The sequence below is a fragment of the Musca autumnalis genome, unplaced genomic scaffold (assembly GCF_047663935.1).
Source record: "Musca autumnalis isolate F117 unplaced genomic scaffold, ASM4766393v1 scaffold_3, whole genome shotgun sequence".
NCBI lineage: Eukaryota > Metazoa > Arthropoda > Insecta > Diptera > Muscidae > Musca > Musca autumnalis.
This window is the reverse complement of record NW_027411866.1, coordinates 181370409-181391353: the sequence shown is the minus strand read 5'-3', so window position 1 is coordinate 181391353 and position 20945 is coordinate 181370409. Positions and strand designations below refer to the sequence as shown.

Sequence of the window (20945 nt, the reverse complement as noted above, 5' to 3'; positions counted from 1 at the left end):
TGCTAAAAACAAACGTTACATTTTTAGAAAAGTTTAGGTGGAATTTGTTTTCAATTTCACTACACATTTTTTATTTAATTTTGCTCTCTGCTGGATTTGATCAGGCGAACCTCAGATTTGTAGCCGAACACACTACACACTGTGCTACGCGTTCGAACATTAAGAATGTTATAAACGCTTAGATGTGGTGGTGCACTGTTTTTAAAGTGTTTTATTTAACGTGAATCGTTGTCTGTTTAGTTTAAATCTAGTAATTCATTTTTAACACGTTGCAATAGATATAAAACTTTGCACACTTTTCAGATTTGGATGACAATACACGAATATGAAACCAAAACGAATATGAAAACAAAATTTGTTCCTATAGCCCGATTTCAGGTATTTTGAAGATTTTATCTTCATTCTTAGCCCGAATTGGCTGTAACTGTGCATTTGGAGTTCCCAATGGTACAAACACTTCCCAACTAACCAAAATAAGCTAAGAGAAATAATTCAAAAGTCAGAATATCCAATTCAAAAATGTTTAATTAAGCAGAATAAAATGAATACAGGTGCGGTAATTTCCCTTTATCGGGACAACAAAAGTGCTAAAAATCACTACTGCACCCTTTTGTGCAATATCAACTCCATTATACATATATTGAACAAAATACCAAAATAACATAGCCAATTAAATCTGAAATGAAAAAATATGTTTAGGTTAGTCTTCAAATAGAGAAATAATAATTAAAAAACTAAAATAATAAAAGCATAAAAACATATTTCCTCTTTACCCCAGATGGGACTCGAACCCACAATCCCCGGCTTAGGAGGCCGATGCCGTATCCATTGGGCCACTGGGGCAGTTGTCATGATGGTAACTAACAACAATGGAAATCTGAGAACAAATAGAAGCAATAAAGAAAATCTTTTTTTTTTATTTTCATGGCAAATCTATGTCTTTAGTTAATTATTGAATCATCAACCGCTGTCAAAAGTCAAATTCTGCGTTTGTACTACTTTATTACGAATAGAATATACTATGTTAAATGTCTGATCAAGGGTGAAAGTATAAATTTGATTTTAAAAAACATTTTTAGCTTTTTTTGATACAGACTAATGTTAAGTAATGTCAGTAAAATGTCTTAAATTAAGAAATATAGGATTTATAATACTATATTATAAAACCGCAGAAAATACAGTGGGACTAATAATAATAATAATATGTGGATAATATATGCTCCTGAGCTTCCCTAAATATACGAATTCTTGAGTTTTTCATAAAGTTTATAGGTTTCTCGGCATTCAAAGGGGCAAATTACATGCAGAAGCCTTGGAATTACCTTGTAATTGCACCAAAGACTGCACAGGGGGGGATTCTCCTATTTTTATTAGATAGCTGATAAAACAACAAAAAAGGAAAAAAGATTTGTTCTACTTGGACCAATATTAAAAAAGTTATGGGTATTTCATTGCACATAGGTTTTACGGAATTCGACTTATTCATTATAAGCATAAAATTTCAAGTTGATATAACCATGTCCGTGTTTCGCAATATTTAAGATCGAGCTTTATAATTTGGTACGAAGCTACTATTACTCCTACTAGAACCCTTGCCAATCAGCTTTCCCATGATTTAGAAAAGTACAACGTTCAGAGGTTATGAAGTCGGGTGGTCTATTTACGCGGACGATGATAGGACGGTGGCCTGAGCCAAAGGGAAAATACGGGTTGCCATGATACCTCATTTATCAGACCTGGTGCCACAATAGTGATATGCGACGGGCTGTGGCAATCTCCTCTTATCCTCGTAGTAGCGTCTTCATTCACCGTGCAAAACGTAGAACTATCAATTTGTTCAGCCAGCGCTGTGCCCTTCTGGTCATTACCAAGAACGCAATACCAAAGCATTGAAATCCCCTAGCACCAAACGGTTATTGATCTCTAAAAGCAAACTAATATCGGGCATATAACGCAGGCCACAGCTATTCATCGGCGGCATGTATACATTAAGCAGCTCTACCTCAGCAGTGCCAAACGGTTATTGATCTCTAAAAGCAAACTAATATCGGGCATATAACGCAGGCCACAGCTATTCATCGGCGGCATGTATACATTAAGCAGCTCTACCTCAGCAGTGCCATAATTTACATCCCATGTAGGGTCACTAAAATCAAGCTCAGCGAATAGGTCTGTACTAGACAGACTGGTGTATTAGGAAGGTAAATCCTCCTCCTCTGCTTCTTGTGCAGTGTTTGTGTTCGTGTATCCAGGTTCTAGTTTAGCCCCCAATGTACTTTGAGGATATTTGTGTCACATTTTTGGACCGATATTGTTGTAATTTAAAATTCATACTGATTCCTGTAAATTTCTTATGTAATCAGTACCATTGCTCGGATATGTATGTTATCGGGGTGACAAATGCTTTCAGGAAGCAAATTAGGTAAATTCTTGGGAGTATGCTATCCAGCTTTTGTGTTATACTCTTTATTCGCTAAGTTCAATTGTATGTGAACCTTTGACCCAACAATGCAGTAATTTTAATCGATGTTTGGTCCCCGTTATTTCACTTGTTGTTGAAGATTTGGGATTTTATTCCTATTGTCGTTCTGTGAGTAACATTTTACCATTCTTGCCAAAATATTCCTATAGCTATGTTTATTCATATGGATAACACTAATACTTTATTATAAAGTTTTCTATACCCACTATATACATTTGTATAAAGCCCTTATTATATTTTTCATAAAATTTTTGCTTCAATTAGATATTTGTTCTTTATAAGACAAAAAAAATTAGTTTGCTCTTAAAAGCATTCCATCATATCTTATTACATACTTTATTACCAGATATGGAAAAATTTTTCGAAACGAAAAGTAACAAACGTTTTTTTGGTATATTATAAACCACCCACAAACCAATCTCCCCAATACTTACATACATACCTTAATATGCCAATAAATGTAAGTATATTTCGACGTACATACACAAAAAATAACCTTAAATATTTTTTTGACAGCAAATGTATTATCATCTGTTATATGTTTATTAGATAAAATAAAAATACGTACTGGCTTTGATCGACCATTAAAGCTTTTAATTCATTAAATGCTAGTTAATAGTTTCGGAAGCGTTGGTGTTTTTTTTTTTTGTTGTTGGTTTCAGGAAATTTGATCTTTAATTATTGTATGTAAATTTTTATTGCTCTCTAAGCATATTAATGTGGTTCATAGAAAAAGTTGTTTTAGAAAATATTTAAGACACAAAGCAATGAACAGGTTTTGCTAAAGTGAAAGTATAATAATTTGAGGCATTGGTTACTTTGGTATAGCGTAGGGTTGATAGATAACAAGTACCAACAAGTTCCATGATGCCAGATAAGTTTGGTCGAAAATTGTCAATTTTGTCAACCCTCCCCTTGCTGCAATTCGAATAAAAGCTAAATTCTTCAACATCAGCTTTATTTGCGCTCATGCTCCCACTGAAAAAAAGGACGAAGAGACCAAAGATATATTTTACGAACGCTTAGAAGAAACATATGACCGTTGTCCTGCCCATGACATTAAAATCATTCTAGGCGATTTTAATGCCAAAATTGGAAAGGAGAATATCTTTGGCCCAACAGTCGGGAAATTCAGTCTCCACAGTGAAACATCTGACAATGGTATGAGGCTGATAGACTTTGCAGCTGCAAAAACATGGTAGTTAGCAGTACCAGATTTAATCATCTCGATATTCATAAGGGCACCTGGCTGTCTCCAGATCAGAAAACAAGAAATCAAATTGATCATGTTGTGATAGATGGAAGACATTCATCGAGCGTGTTGAATGTACGATCGTTCCAAGGCGCAAACATTGATTCGGACCACTAACTTGTTGCAGCAAAGGTACGCTCCCGGTTAAACGAAGCAAACAAAGTACGAACAGACACAACCCGAAAGTTAGACATCGGTAAGCTGCAATCAAAACAGATAGCCACAGCATATTCCACTCAACTAGCCCAATTGCTTAATCAAAGCACTCCTCATCCCGATAACATATCAGCGCAATGGCAAAGCATTGCCCACTCCATGCAAACTGTCGCAAAATCCATACTTGGATTCCGGAGACCTCCACGAAGGAATCCATGGTATGATCAGGAGTGTCGTGCTGCTACCGACAAGAAAATGCGGCATACTCGTATAGGGCTACTTTGTAATCCGTAGCAGCGCGTAGCGCACGAGAGAGATACAGGGAGAAAAGGAGAGAGGAGAAACGTCTTTTCCGCAGGAAAAAGAGAGAGATGGAAAAGCGGGAGTGTGAAAAAATCGAGATGTACAGGAGCCAGAATGAAGTCCGAAAATTCTACCAAAGAGTCAAGCATCAAACTGATGGCTTTGGTACAGGCACATCCTCCTGTAGAGACCAGCAAGGTAATTTGGTAACTGATACTGATAGTTTACTCAGGATATGGAAATAACATTTTTAAAAACTGTTAGTATCCAATAGCAGCGAAGACGACGAAGATACCACAGTCCCAATCCCAGTAGATGGTATTGAATGTATACCGCTCAGCCAAGATGAGGTAAAGACAGCAATAAATCGGCTGAAGAATAATAAGGCAGCAGGAGCCGATGGCTTGCCAGCCGAGCTGTTCAAAACCGGAGGCGACACGCTGATAAGGTGTATCCATCAGCTAGTTAGCACCATCTGGCAGGAAGAACGATTGGAACCTGAGTATCCTGTGCCCCGTCCACAAGAAGGGAGATAAGACTGTATGCTCTAACTATGGGGGCATAAGTCTACTCCCTATTGCCTACTAGATCGTGTCAGGGATATTGTGCGAACGACTAAAGCCTATGGTCAACGAGATAATTGGACCATACCAATGCGGCTTTAGACCTGGCAAGTCCACCATTGAACAGATATTTACCCTGCGGCAAATCATGAAGAAGACCCAAGAGATGCATATCGACACCTACCACCTTTTTTTTATTCCAAGCCATGTCTGAATTTGGTATCCCCGCAAAGCTCATCCGGCTTTGTAAAATGACTTAAACTGACACGAGGTCCTCCCTCAGTTAAAATAGGAAAGAACCTCTCCGAAGAGTTTGGTACCAAAAGAGGTTTCAGACAAGGAGACAGCCTTTCGTGTGATCTCTTCAACATCCTGCTGGAAAAGGTTATACGAGAGGCAAACGTCAATAGTTATTATACCCTCAGCATTTATGCTCATACGTGCAAAATGTGCCTCATCGAAATAATGGTTTTACAAGTATGTTTGGACGAAATCCGTTTCAGACAATTTGGAGTTGATTTAGCAATGTCTGTCCGTCTGGCTGGAGCGCACGATAATTCTTGAACGGATGAGCCGATTTGGTCCAAAATTCTTAAGTTCGAAGATGAGCCATATCGGTCAACTCCTTCAGGTACCACTCCCACAAAAGTTCAAAATTGTTCGCAAAAATGGTACGCACGATAACTCTGGGTGGCAGAAACCGTTTAGGTCCGTACTTTGTACATTGTAACATAGTTTAGGTTGGAATTTGGCCTGTTTTTAGGCAAAAATTAATAGCGGTGGATATGTGGGCTTTTTAAACATTTTAATGCTTTATATGCAAAAGTAAGATAAAACAAAGAATTACACCGTAAAATTCGGATATATCGAACATCGGTTATAATAAACTACGTTTATAGCGAACAAAGTTTTGTGTTTCCAGGGAATTTTTTTTAACATTTGTACACACATTCAACATCTTAAGACGACCACGATTATAACAAACAAAAATTTTTACCCCGCGAGTAGAATTTTTACAATTTGTTAGGATTTTCAGACCCGCATTTAAACACAAGCGCATAGCGACGAATTTAAGCACTGTTTCAAATATTTTAGCATAAGATATTTAAAAGTATGCTTTAATACTAATTTTACAGACGAACACGTTTATAACGAACGACGGATATAAGAACAAATTTTCTTTTTCCTAACCCTATTCTCATTTTACCTATTTTATTCGTTCCAACCCAATGAACGCGGTTAAAACAAAAGAAAAACGATTACAATGAACTAAAGTACTGATCCTCCAAAAGATTTTTATAAACATTGATATGTTTAAAATATTGATTCGTGAAAAGATCTTTATAAATATTATTTTTTTAAAAGGACCAAATAAATCACGCTGTCATGATTCCTAGTTAATACATATTACGGCTGTAATTAACAAAAATGTTGACCACAACACGTCTGTACATTTTTAGAACACATGGTGAATATTTCTTTACAGAAAATGTCGTCTTAGTTCAAATCGGATGATTTTTTATGTTTAACATTTCCTTCACCAAACAAAAAAATTAAAAAAATATATTTTTTTCTGCAAAGAGGCCACCCCCAAAAAAGTGATATAACTCAAAAAACGCAAAAAATCGCACCTTGGTAATTATGTAGTTGATTCAAAACCCTTTGCTGAAGATATTCCCGGTGGCAGAATTTCGGTCAAAGTTGGACAATTACGTAAAAGTCTATAATATAAAACTATAATTTTGTAAAAAAAAATAATTCTTAGGTTGTATCCTATATGACGATTTCTTCTGCTGTAACAAACACTTTGAAGAAAATTATTTCTTAAAACAGAAAGTACACACCGCCACCATTTCAATGAATATCATATCTATGTATTTGATAATTAAAAAACTCTTACAAATTGTGTTTAAATTCTGCTCTGAATTTTAATCTTTTTTAACATTTTTATTTTGTCTTCGAAATTTTGATTTTAACTTCGAATTATACCGCGAGTTTTTAATATTTTTGACAACAAATTGCACATCCATAGAATTTGACATGTTCTTTCTTCGAATCAAATTAGAAAACTAGCGTTATTAAAAGTTCAAAAATAGACTTTTTGCCTAAAAACCTGTCCAAATTACCTATAGTGCACTGTGGGGCCAAAGGCAGGGTTGTGAGGCAACAAATCACAGGGGCAAGCTATACCTTCGAAATGTTGTACATACGTTTATAATGGGCTTAGAACCAAATCTTTAAATATTGGTCCATGTCGGTTCAGATATAGATATAACTCCCCAATATATTTTTTTCCAGATTTCAGGTTTTTGCCTCATAAAAGCCATAATATGCATCAGATCTTAAGATAATTTGGTGTGCTACTTCTTTATAAGTTAATACAAAATTATTCTAAATTCGGTTCAAAAAAATGTATTGTTTTAAGTTATTTGTCCACCGGGAAACCTAAATGTCAAAATATGGCTAATTTAGTAAAAAAATGTATAAAAACTCCGAAAATCGGGAGGATGTTGGAGAATTTTTTTAACTACTGGGAACCCTAAATTTCGAAGAATATAGCTAAAACCTTTTGTTTGTTTTGTTTAATATTGAAGATTCAATCTCATTTTCGATTGCTTGAGTGCAGTATCCCCCATTGGCGCAACTTCATTTATTACCCTCTATTACAGAGAGTAATGTTTTTCAAAACGAACTGACAGTGTTGCAAAATATTACTGATCGCTACCAATATCATGATTTTATCCCGGCGAAGGAAATTATCAATTGGCTTCTCAGTTTTTGAAATGATGCCTTTTTAGCGAAAAACCGCACTCTTTAAGTGTTTAGTATTCCCATATGAATGAGAATCACACTCACTTTTCGGCTTTTCCAAAGAAACACCAAAATCAAAATATTCTGCAACATGTCAGCACGTAACAACTTAGAATTCGTTGAATTCTGTGAGTTGAAAATAACATCACCACAGTTGCCTGTGAGGTTGTTATTGGAATTTTGTTATTAACAAAGCTCCATTCGCCCGTGCCTCGGCTGTTTTTTGTTTGTTTTGTTTGCTAAAACCCTTAAAATACCGAAAATCGGACGGTACCGTTATATGGAGGCTATACGAAAAAGTAAACCGATATAACCAATTTTCGAGCTTGGTCTAAGTTAACACCAAAGACACAAATTGACAAAATGTCAGCGCTCTATCTCTACACGCAGAAAAATTTATGTTAGAAATATGTTTGGATCCAAACAAATATATGTTTGGGACCGGTTGCAAACAAATATATGTTTGCAACATTTTGTAACATATCTCAATTTGATATGTTTGGGTAAAACATATTTTTTACGTTAGAACATTTTTTTCATGGGTGGAGAGAGGATGTTTGTCAACGAGTGTAATAACAGTGCTCTCGCGGCTGTTGAATGGTGTTTTATAATGAAGAGTTGTGTGAATTGTATAATAGAAGACGTAGCAGCGAAGAAGGGGGTTTTGGTGGCATGTATGCGTCAAACTCGTGTGTTTCTTGTTTTGTTGTTGTTAACCAACGAAGAAGAAAAGAAGAAATGATATGAATTATATTTTTTTTCTTTCTTCAGTGTTTTAGTTGCCTTTGTAGAGTCAAGACGGTAAAGTGAGTGAATAAATCAGTGTTTTGTGTTTTCTTAAAGAAATTGTGCTTTTTAGTAAATTAAATGCCCAATACATTTTATAATTGAATCGGAAAGTTGAATGGAATTATTTTATTGGACATTGAAGTAATCGCATTTAATATTGGTAATTACATACATACTTATGTATATCTGAAATATGGCATATCCATATTTATTTATTACATTACATAATCATTTGATTCTAGATGCCGATTCCCCGCTGATGATTTCAACTATGAGGACAATTTGTTTTATTTCACAACTAAGGAGAAGCGTTCAACTACGTTTCTATATATTTTTCCTTTTTAAAAGTGTGACTATTTACAAATTATTTCAATCAGTTTTTCTTTTATTAAAGTGTGTTATGTATTTCTTTGGAATTTTGTATGTACCTATGTGTTTGTTGTTCTTTTGCCTTTCAGTAAACAACCTCAACATTTGTGTGTATACTATAGAGATAGCCAGTGAGTTCTTACTGAGAGCAAGTGAGCACACATTTCAACGTGTTTTACATTGAATTTTACGCTCCCTTGCTCTCAGTAAGCTCCCACTGGTGCATGTGTTTGTTTTTTTTTTTGTTGCTTTTTGGGTTTGTATTTTTTTGCACCCAAACATATAAAATGTTTGCACCCAAACATAAAATTGTTTCCACCCAAACATATATATCTTTGCACCCAAACATAAATATCTTTGCACCCAAACATATATATGTTTGCACCCAAACATATATTTGTTTCCACCCAAACATATATTTGTTTGCAGACCCAAACATATATTATGTTTGGGACTGTTGCAAACATATATATGTTTGCTGCAAAATATGTTTGGGACATATGTTAGAGAGGCCGATTTTTTTTTTGCGTGTATTTTTTCGGAAGATAGCGTGACTAGAACACACGAACGGACGGACATACGGATGGACGGACAGTGCTAAATCGACTTAGAATTTTACGCTGATCAAGAAAATCTATACTGTGGTGGGTCTAAAATATTTTTTTCGGTGAGTTGCAAACGGAATTAAAAACGTAATATACCCCCACCTTAAGGTGGAGTGTATAAAAATATCCAAATTCTTAAGTTTTACATCAACTAAAATCAGATTTGCTTTTTTCAGAAAATAATAGTAAACATTAATACCTTTCACCACATACATATATATAATATCCTAGATATACCCCGATATCTAAAGTTATACTCAAGAGAACACATGGATAACAAAGCAAAATAGTCCAAAAAAGACATCACATATTACTCAAAAATACATTTACCACATATAACATTTTTATTATTTGTTAATGCTATCTTAATTTAAAATTTCTTTAAAATTTTAAAAAAATAAAAAAAATTGAAATGCTCTGTTTGACGCGTAAAGTGCTTTCACTATTTATTTATGATGAATGTCAAAAAATGATGCGCAAGAAAATATGTCACCATTGCCAGATCGGTATGTCGTTATGTGATGTTACCAGATTGATTATTTTTTATTTTTAGTGATTCAGAGTGTTGGTAATAGAAATTCGTCATTAATTTTTTCAATTGTACACTTCAAAATATCGGAAAAGTGCAGTTTAAGGCCTGTTCTCGAATCGCTTTGCTTCTTTTTGCAACAACTTGTAGTCGCTTCCCCCATTACGAAAACACATGTTTTTTCAGGGGCAAGTCCATACTTCCTGAGAAAATGGTCCGAAAGCTGTAAAAAGTCCTATGGCATATGTGGAGCACTCGATAACTCTCGGATCTGCCGATTTGATCTAAAAATTGGGCATTTGTAATATTTTTACCTAACGTATATCAAGTTTGAAGATGAGTCATATTGCCCCACTCCTTATCGTACCTCCCACACTAAATTTCGGAAAAATTCAGTTAAAGTCCTGCTCTTAAACCGCTGTATTTTTTTTTTGCAACAACTTTTATTCGCTGCCACTATGACGACTGTACATTGTACAAGTTTTTCCTTCCTGAGGAAACGACCGGAAAGCCCTAACAAGTCCTACAGCACATGTGTAGTGGGTGGGTCAGTCCAAAATTTTACCATAATATTTTGTCCAAACCTAGTTTAAGTTCAAAGATGGGCAATATCAGTCCAGTCCTTCAGTCACCGATTTAGACAGTAACCGATTTAGTCCATACTTTGCACATCGTAATATATTTACGAGACATAGATCAAGTTAAAATATGGACTATATCGGTGCACTCCTTCGAGTACCCCCTACACAAAATTTAGGAAAAGTGCAGTTCTAGAGTTGCTTTCGAATCATTTTGATTTTTTTTTGTGACAACTTGTATTCACTGCCACATTTACGAAGTTACACGTTTTTTCACCTTCCAAAAGCTCCGACCAAAATATCAAAAGTTTTCGCTAAAATGGCCCAAATTTTCGACTACTACTATTTTCTCCTAATTTAGTTTAAATTCGAAAATAGGCCATATCGGTCCACACTTTAAGGTACCTCCCCTACCGGTTTAGGTTTTTTTTCGCATAATCTGCGTGCCATTGACATAATCTCTTCAATTTTTTGACTCGCTTGTCCTAATTTGTTTGAGTTCTTGTATAGTGTCGTTTCCCAGGATATGGGTTCTCAGCATCGTGAATGCTTCAAAATGACAGTGATAGTGTTCCAACATTTCCTCGTCCTCTCCGATTGGTCTGCATTCACTGCTTTCTGCACAAAATCTTTTGTAGCTCTAGGTGTCCCGTAATGATGCATGTCAGTCTTCTAATGTCGTTCTTACTCATTAATAGTAGTTCCTTTGTTTTGTCCTCGTCTGGGTTCCCCCAGAGGATTTTTGTGTTTTTTTCCTTTCTCTCATATTCCAGAGGGACATATGAGCATTTTTTGCCCATGCCTTTAACTCTAGACGCTCCGCTTTTAAGGGCTTAGCATTATCTAGACTTATCGTAGTCGGCTCCCTGACGTGCTTTGCCAAGGAGTTAGCTATCTCGTTACCCCTAATCCCTGCATGTCCTGGTACCCATATAATGTTAACAGAACCGTGATGGGAGTAGTCGTTGATTGACTTTTTACACAGCAAAACAGTTTTTTATTTCGCAGTCTTGCATATTATACTGTCCGTTAAGAAGTTTACAGTGGATCGGTCACGTGTGCAAGCGTTAGCCTTAATCCAGTTCAGACATTCTGTAATCGCTCGGATTTCGGCCTGGAGGATTTTTTATGATCCGGTAGCCGAAGGGAGATTCTCGTTTCCTGTGGCCTAATTCTCGCATCCGTACTTCGAAATTTTTGGATTCCCTTAACGATCGAAATTATTTAAAACAAGTAAAAAGTCGTTAAGTTCGGTCGAGCCGAACTTTTTATACCCTCCACCATAAAATAGTCTTAATTAAAATGGAATAATTAGGGTCTTTTTACAATTTTAGGTGGAACAACTTTTCGACAATGGTTAGACTCCTACTGCCTCCCACTATTGCTTAAATTACACTGTGAACACATATGTTGGGACAGAGATAATTCCTTTTGGAGATGAAAGCCCTTGGTGTATGTATATTAAAAACCCCGAAGGACAGATGCGCCGTGATTCGAACTTCCGCGTTATGGCGTGATGAAGTTTTTGCAAGAGACCCTGTAAGCCATCATGAATTAGCATTATATCTTTGTTTGTTGTTTTTGTAGAGCACTTAAGCAACAGTGAACAAAAATATAACGCTAATTCCTGATGGCCCACAGGGTCTCTAACAAAAATTTCATCACGCCATAACGCGGGGTTCATAATATACTCACCAAGGCCTTTCTTCCCCAAGAGGAATTTTCCGTGCCCCAGACTTTCACCTTCATTTTGTTACACAGTGTTATCTGATCTAATCTAAAAAATTGTGTTCAGCTAGGGGAAAGGTACCACCTACGGGGCTATATCAAAGAGTCAACCTATCTTTAATTTTTTTGGCGGAAAAGTTTTATAGCTGCAGGGAACTACAAGAGTCAAATTGAGGGTAGTTTCATCAAAACAATGTAGACCCTCAAAAATGGACCCATGTTGACGAATTTTACTGAAGAAATTTCGTGACCACTGAAAATTCCCGAAAATCGGGAGGTACAGTTATATGGGGGGATATACCAAAACATGGACCTATATTGACGATTATTTTTGAATAGACAAAATTGTACCTAAAATTCTCAAAATACCGATCATTACAGCTAGTTCGGTTAAAAATTGCAGCTAAAATTCTCAAAATACCGTAAATGGGGAGATACCGTTATATGGGGGCTATACCAAAACATGGACCTATGTCGACGATGTTTCGTTGCAGATGTTTTATGACCACTGAGAACTTCAAATGTCAAATTACAGCTATTTCGGTTAAAAATTGTAGCTATAATTCTCAAAATACCGAAAATCGGGAGGTACCGTTATATGGGGGCTATACCAAAACATGGACCTATGTTGACGATGTTTCGTGGAGATATTTCATGACCACTGAGAACCTCAAATGTCAAATTGCAGATAGTTCGGTTAAAAATTGTGGCTAAAATTCTCAAAATACCGAAAATCGGGAGGTACCGTTATATGGGGGCTATACCAAAACATGGACCTATGTTAACGATGTTTCGTGGAGATATTTCATGACCACTGAGAACCTCAAATGTCAAATTGCAGATAGTTCGGTTAAAAATTGTGGCTAAAATTCTCAAAATACCGAAAATCGGGAGGTACCGTTATATGGGGGCTATACCAAAACATGAACCTATGTCGACGATGTTTGGTGGAGATATTTCATGACCACTGAGAACCTCAAATGTCAAATTGCAGATATTTCGGTTACAAATTGTGGTTAAAACTCTCAAAATACCGAAAATCGGGAGGTACCGTTATATGAGGGCTATACCAAAACATAGACCTATGTTGACGATGCTTGGTGGAGATGTTTCATGACCACTGAGAACCTCAAATGGCAAATTACAGCTAGTTCGGTTAAAAATTTTAGCTAAAATTCTCAAAATACCGAAAATCGGGAGGTACCGTTATATGGGGGCTATACCAAAACATGGACCTATGTTGACGATGTTTCGTGGAGATATTTCATGACCACTGAGAACCTCAAATGTCAAATTGCAGATGGTTCGGTTAAACATTGTGGCTAAAATTCTCAAAATACCGAAAATCGGGAGGTACCGTTATATGGGGACTATACCAAAACATGGACCTATGCCCATATCCTTTGGGATATAAGTTTGTTGATCACTAGGAACCCTAAATCCCAAATTATAGCTAATTCGGTCTGCAAATGTGGCGAAGAACGTCAAAATACCTCAAATCGGGAGGTACCGTTATATGGGGGCTATACCAAAAAGTGGATCGATATAGCCCATCTTCGAACTTGACCTGCCTATGGAAAAAAGACCCTCGGGTGCAAAATTTCAGCACTCTATCTCAATTATTGCGGACGCTAGAGTGATTACAACAGACGGACAGACGGACATGGCTAGATCGTCTTAGAATTTTATCCTGATCAAGAATATATATACTTTATAGGGTCGCAAATGATTAGTTCGATGTGTTACAAACAGAATGACAAACTTAATATACCCTCCATACTATGGTGGAGGGTATAAAAATGTATCTATACATACGGTTATCGAATGGTGAAAACATATGGTAAACACAAAATATTACAAACAAACAATTTGTTGTGCGGCAGATAATTGTAAAAATTGCACGTAATAGTGACCCGATATACCCATGGTGTAAAAATATAAAAATCTCATTCTGGCTTTGAAAAATATATTTTTAATTTTTAAGAAAGTCTCTTTTTGTCTATTTTTTACTCATTTTATTGATTAGTTTTATTTCAAAATGTTCCATTAAAGTACGTTTTATGCCACAAAAATAGTAATTTCGACAGCAAATGTGTGCCGGGCAAAAACTCGCAAGATTCCACTGGAAAGTGTATTCGACAACGGATGCCGTAATCCAAATACTGTAAATATCGATCGAAATAACTCGATCACTTATTCGAGAATTTGGCCCCTGGTCTACGATATAGATACCCAGACACGCCCTCCCCCTAGCACAGCCCCCTATGTAAAACCGCAGCTTCCAGTTGGACCGGGATTAAAATTTTGCACAAAGCGTTGTTACCTGTAATATGTCTTATGGCTGCGAAGCCTGCTTCATACCTTACCTGTATTTCTATTGGGTGGACAAACATATTTTTCTCTAAAGCCCCACTAACGCTTAGGCAGCACATTCTTTGGTCTAATTACCCTTATATGTATAACCAGTGTGTCATCCTGCGATTGAAACTTTGAGACCCTCAACTCCAGGACTTGATCCCTTTTGATGGTGTTAGTAGTACCACGTGAAATGTGGTGTTAGTTAGCATCGGTACCTACTACTGCTCGGTGACCTGGTTGCTTGATTTTCCTCACCAGCTGCTGCAATTGGTGGGCGAAGGTGGAAATGTCGGCGAGTCGAACGGCAGATATATTGACGCTAGGTATATTATCATTAACGTGCTTTAATACTGTGGCGTCTGTGGCACCGCTCGTCCGTGTAGTTCTTTCTGGCTGCCTTGGTATTAGTAGATGGCGGCTCCGCTCCGGTCTCCGCGGTCATCATCATCTTCTGGAAAGTCTTGGCCTAATTTTGAGTCCTTGCTTCTTCCAGAAGATTCTGCGGTCACGTTCACCTTCTTCATGTCCATGTTCACCTTTTCGCCCTCCGTCATAGGGTTCTTTAGGCAGTCTGCTTTGTTTGATTTTGAATTGGTTTGCTAGAGGCATTTGCAATTCGGAAGCTATTTTTCTCCCCTTTTAGTTCTTCAGGAAATCGTATCAACTTTGCCCCTTTCGAGGAAGTGTTATTAATTTCTTTTGGAGCATCCCCATATTCTCTGTTTATTCGCTACTGCTTCTTCTTAGATTTCCGTCGTTAAGCTCCAGTCAACCGTACTGTTTTTAGTTGTAAGTTTTGCGATATTCTCGTTTACTTCTTCTACCATCTTGTGGACATCCTTTTTAGTGGCGTTTTTCACAACAGTGGTGTTTATTTGGCTGCTGTTGTCAAGGCCCTCACATCTGTGGCAGATGTTTGCTCACGATCTCTTCATGAAAACAAGGTGTGCGTCGCAATCAGATCACTAGAAGTAATAAAAAGGTAAAACAGATTCTGTCGGTTTTGCCGGCAACTAATTACACCCAGGCTATGACTTACAAACAGATATGTATGTGACAAAATAAGTTTTGGAAGTTTCCAGCATATGTTTTTAGTTGTTTATGGGATTACTTATTTCACAGACATATCGAATTAGCCCAGTCTACATGAATTTCAAATATTACAAGAACACTATTTGGGTGGGATTTTTGGGTCATGGTCAAGGGAATTATGAAGAATAAAATTCGGGCGTTGCTATTAATATAGCTACTTAACACATAAAACCCTGTAGCACTAAAAATACTATCTTTCTTGGACACACCTCAATGCACCTTCATTTTGCATGCTGAAAATATGGTCATGCACAAAAATACTCTTAATTCCACAAATCCAACATCAAACAGGAGAGTTGTTCTGCATTTTTAATGAATATCAGCGACACACACACTATAACATGTATTTGGAATTTTAATTACATAAATTGTTTCGCATGGCAGTCTGTATTATTAAACGAATTAAAATAATTAAATGTAAAAATTTGCAATAAAAAGGGTTGTTACTTGTTTCAAAGTTATTATTTTAAGAGAATGGTAAACATTTTGTATAAGCTTTCTGAAAATGGCGGAAGAAAAAAGTTGTCTAAGTCTTTTGATGAATTATAGAAATTTATATGGAATTTTCGACTATTGCAAGCTTTTAAAATTACCAAGATTTGCAAAAATCCCAACACAACTGATTCGTCTAATTATCTTTGATTTATTTTGAGAAACAAAGTGAGACGACTTTTGGCGTTACACATTACTTCGTAAAAAACTAAATAATATATTTACCATTATTTATGAGATAATTGTATTGTGAAATGTAACTTATTTACATTACTTTGAAATGAATTAATCGGTTCATGTGGGTTTTTTTTAGCTATAAAGGGATGGTCAACGACAAATATTTATTTTTATTTGTTACAAAATTCTTTTCACACGACGACAAGGACCAATTCCAATACATTTTGCACCAAAAAGATACAAATAGTTTTTCTTTATTGCTTTTGTTTGTTGTCAACTTTATTTTAACTATTTGTTATGATTCCTACAACTGCCCCAGTGGCCCAATGGATACGGCATCGGCCTCCTAAGCCGGGGATTGTGGGTTCGAGTCCCATCTGGGGTAATGAGAAGTTTGTTTATTTAAATGTATGCATCAGTGTACTTATTTGTTTTTGACGATATATGCCTTTGTTTTTATACTCTCAGCTTTTAGTTTAACGAGGCTATATGCACGTATTTACTTTGATACAAAACAAGTAAGAAAGTATCAGTCAGCTGTGCTGACGGAGATATACCCTCAGCAAATGATAAAAAAAAAACAAAAACAAAAAAACCAAACACAATAATTATGCCGTATATAAAATATATTGGGTTTTGCTTTAAAGTCTGTGTGTACCGTAATGTGGGGCTATACTAAATCTTTGACATATACCAATCATTTTTAGTAACGAAACTTCTTCATAAAGAGCTCGAAATATTAAATTACCTTAAACTAAGTTTGGAAGAAATTTTTGAAAAAGTTTTAGAGTTATCTTGCTCGATAGCTATTTGAGTATGGGTTTTTGAGCTTGGACCATTATCTCAGGAAGTATTGACTTATTCCGGAAAAATATTGTACCGTTTTAAATGAGGCCATTAGGACAGCCTACTGAAAAAGAATCTAAACGATGCGAAAGGAGCTCTTAAACTTCACTTTTTCGAATTATGTGTGGGGGGTGCCCGAAAGCGAGGACCGATGTAGCCCATATTCCAACCTGATAGATGACTGGATGAAATAATATGATCTGCAAAGTCATCAGAAACTCCCTGCTAAAATTATCTTGCGGACTTGCGCAAGAAAAAAACTGTACCGTCGTAAAGGGTGCCGCAAGGACAACTTACTGAAACAAATTTCAAAAAGATTCCAGAGGATTTCTTAAATTTTCCTTTATCCGAATTTTGTGTGGGAGGTACCTGAAGGAGTGGACCAAGATTCGAACCCGATTTATATCTAGAAAGGAATAATACGATGTGTATAGTTTGAACCAAATGGATTGCTCCCTTCGAGCGTTATCGTTCATACCATTTTAGAGGCAAATTTTGAACTTTTGTGGGGGAGGTACCCGATGGAGTGGACCGATATGACCCATCTTCGAACTTAAACTAAGTTTGGACAAAATATTACGATACCCTATATTTGGTTCGAATCGGTTGATCCGTTCGAGAGTTTTCGTGCGCCCCAGCCAGACAGACGAACGGACATGGCTAAATCGACTCCAAATTGTCTGAAACGAAATTCGTCCAAACATACATTGGGTTTAAAAGCGTTATTTCGATGAGGCACATTTTTTGTCGTATCATCTTAATGTTGCGGCAAATGTACGATCTAACACGGGGCAGAATCTGTATGTCGAGTATCTGCAAACACAACAGATAGAAAACCCGTACTACGCACAACTGATCCAAATGCTGGAGGATAATATGGAAGCGCAGTGGCAAGAATAGCCCACTCTCTTCAAATTGCCGCAAAATCCATACTTGTTACGATCAGGAGTGTCGAAAACTACTAACGAGGAGAGCAACCCTGCCGTTAGTAGCAACACGAAGCGGCAAGGAAAAATATCAGGAGAAGAGGAGAATAGAGTGTATTTTCGGAAGGAAGAAGAAAGAGCAGGGAAAACGTAAGCGAAAGAAACTCAAGATGTTTAGAAGTCAGAATGAATTCCGAACATTTTACCAGGGTGTAATACACTAGACTGAGGGGTATGGTGCAGGCACATTCTCCTGTAATGATGATGAAGGTTATCTGATAACTAATACAGGTAGCATAGAAGTAGGAAGAAGCATTTCATCAAGCTTTTGGTATCGAATACGGACGATGATGAAAATAACCCACCTAGCCAAAGTGAGGTCAAGACAACAATTAATCAGCTAAACAAGTAAAAAAGTATCAGTCGGCTTTGCCGACAGATATATACCCTCAGCCTGTGTGGATTGAAATACTTTTTTCCAAAGAAAAAATTATGTTTTTGGTTGGTTTTCAAAATTTTGGGCTTATAAACCGAAAAAAGTATGGATAGGATTCTTCTTCTTTATTTGCTAATTCGTTTTCCGAATGTTAGCGACCAATACAATACAAAATTTTATAAATACATATGGATACAATATTTGTAATATTTTTGTTTATAGATTGCTTAGTATATCTGCAAACGCCTCTCTATCTCTAGCCTTAAACAATAGGGTTGTAATGTCCCGAATGCCAGTCCATTCTGTGATGTTATCGATCCATGTTGTCTCCTTTCTACCTCTAGCCGGCCTTCCTTCTATCCTTGTGCGGATTGCAATTTTCAGTAATTTATGTTTTTGATTTCGCATTATATGCCCCAAATACGCTGTCTTTCGTCTTTTTATAACTGATATAATTTCTCTTTTGCAGTGCATCCTTCTTAGAACATCGGAATTTTTGTCACACGGGCTGTCCAAGGAATTTTCAGAACTCTCCTATAAATCCACATTTCAAAAGCTTCAAGTCTTCTTATATCAGCAGTTTTTATGGACCATACTTCCATTGCGTACAATAGCACTGACCAGACATAGGTTTTGATAAAACGAATCTTTGTTTCACGATTAATGTCATGACTCGTATTTTGAAAATGCTTCTCTGGCCAGTTCAATTCTGCATCGTATTTCTTTTGAACAGTCCCACTGTTAAGTTATTGTAATTAATAGATATTTGAAAATTTTAACCCTCTCCACATTGGTGTTGTGAATTTTCAATGTTGCATTATTGTGGTCATTCTTTTTGCTTACAACCATGACTTTTGTTTTACGGATGTTAATTTTCAAACCATATTTCTCGCTGTGTGTTGTGAGCTTATTCACAAGATTCTGGAGTCCGCATATGCTATGCGACAGTAAGGTTGTATCATCAGCATATCGTATGTTGTTCAGAAATGTTCCATTTAAAGGAATGCCGAATGGAATTTTGTTTATCGATTCTTGAAAAACATTTTCTGAATAGATATTGAATAGCAAAGTTTATAATATGCACCCTTGTCTGTCTGACTCCCTTGGATATATCAATACTATTTGTCATTTCCCCGTTCACTTCTATTTGTGCATTTTGATTCCAATGAAGATGAGGATGTCAATCAACTTATCGTGTAACACTGTGTCGAAAGCTTTTTCGTAATCAATGAAGCATAGAAATACATACGTCTTTTTGTGCGTTTTTACATTTCTGGACCAATGTTTGTATTGAAACAAGTGAGCAAAGGCTATAGTCGGGATGGGGCCGACCATGTGATACCCTACACCACTATCCCTGTGCATAAGCTTTTCACTGGTAAACATTTCTTTTAGGGAATATAATCCGACTACCACCAAAAATAATATGCCTCTTTCTCTCTGGGACCCCCATAAGCAACCAAAATTTCGTGACCATCCGATCAAAATTACGACCTGTAGCTTGATTGCAAAAAATGGAAGAATTGGATGCATTACCGACTATTGTGGTATCTCCGTTGTTTGAGCAGCTACGACAACCTACTTTACATCGTTGTAAAGGCGATATTTTCTACATTCCTTGCCAGGTTTTGCTTTTGATATACCTTTTAAGGAAACAGAGATATTGGCTTTGAAATAAAACATAGACCTTTTCTCCAAATAAGTTTTTGCCCATTCCGACCCCTGAATATTATCCGACCATCATTAAGATCAGTAGGCTTCTTCCTCTGTGGGACCCCCATTAACCCCTAAAATTTCGTGACGATCCGATCAAAATTGCGACCTGTAGCGTGATTACAAAAAAATCGGAAAATGGGATGCATTATCGACTATTGCCATATCTCTGCAATTTGACCACCTACGACAACCTACTTTACATCGTTGTAAAGGTGATATTTTCTACTTTCCTTGCCTGGTTTTGCTTTTGATATACATCTTAAAGAAACAGAGATATTGGCTTTGAAATAAAATGTTTACTTTTCTCCAAAAAAGTGTTTGCCCATTCCGACCCCTAAATATTATCGGACCATCACCAAAATCAATAGGCTTCTTCATCTTCATCACCCTCAAATTTTTGTGACGATCCGATCAAAATTGCGACCTGTAGCGTGATTTCCAAAAAAATGGATAAATGGGATGTATTAACGACTATTGCGATATCTCCGTCATTTGGTTACCTACGCCGACCTAGTTTGCATCATTGTAAAGACGGGATCTTCTACTTTCATAGTCAGGCTTTGCTTTTGGAAAGTTTACAACATAAGCTGTGATATTCGTCAATATAATTAAAATCGCAAGAATGAAAATTTGGGTTTTATTTGCGACTATTGTAATATCTTCGTTGTTTGATCACCTACGAGCACCTACTTCACATCATTAGAAAGGTGATATTTTCTACTTTAATTGTCAGATTA

General features: G+C 36.5%; 2 non-coding genes across 2 annotated transcripts; one reads left to right on the top strand and one right to left on the bottom strand.

Moving 5' to 3' along the window:
• Positions 1 to 770: 770 nt before the first annotated feature.
• Positions 771 to 843, bottom strand: TRNAR-CCU (transfer RNA arginine (anticodon CCU)). Its single transcript has one exon. It is a non-coding gene; the product is annotated as a tRNA-Arg (tRNA).
• A 15753-nt stretch (positions 844 to 16596) lies between these two features.
• Positions 16597 to 16669, top strand: TRNAR-CCU (transfer RNA arginine (anticodon CCU)). The gene has a single exon. It is a non-coding gene; the product is annotated as a tRNA-Arg (tRNA).
• The last annotated feature ends 4276 nt before the right edge of the window (positions 16670 to 20945 follow it).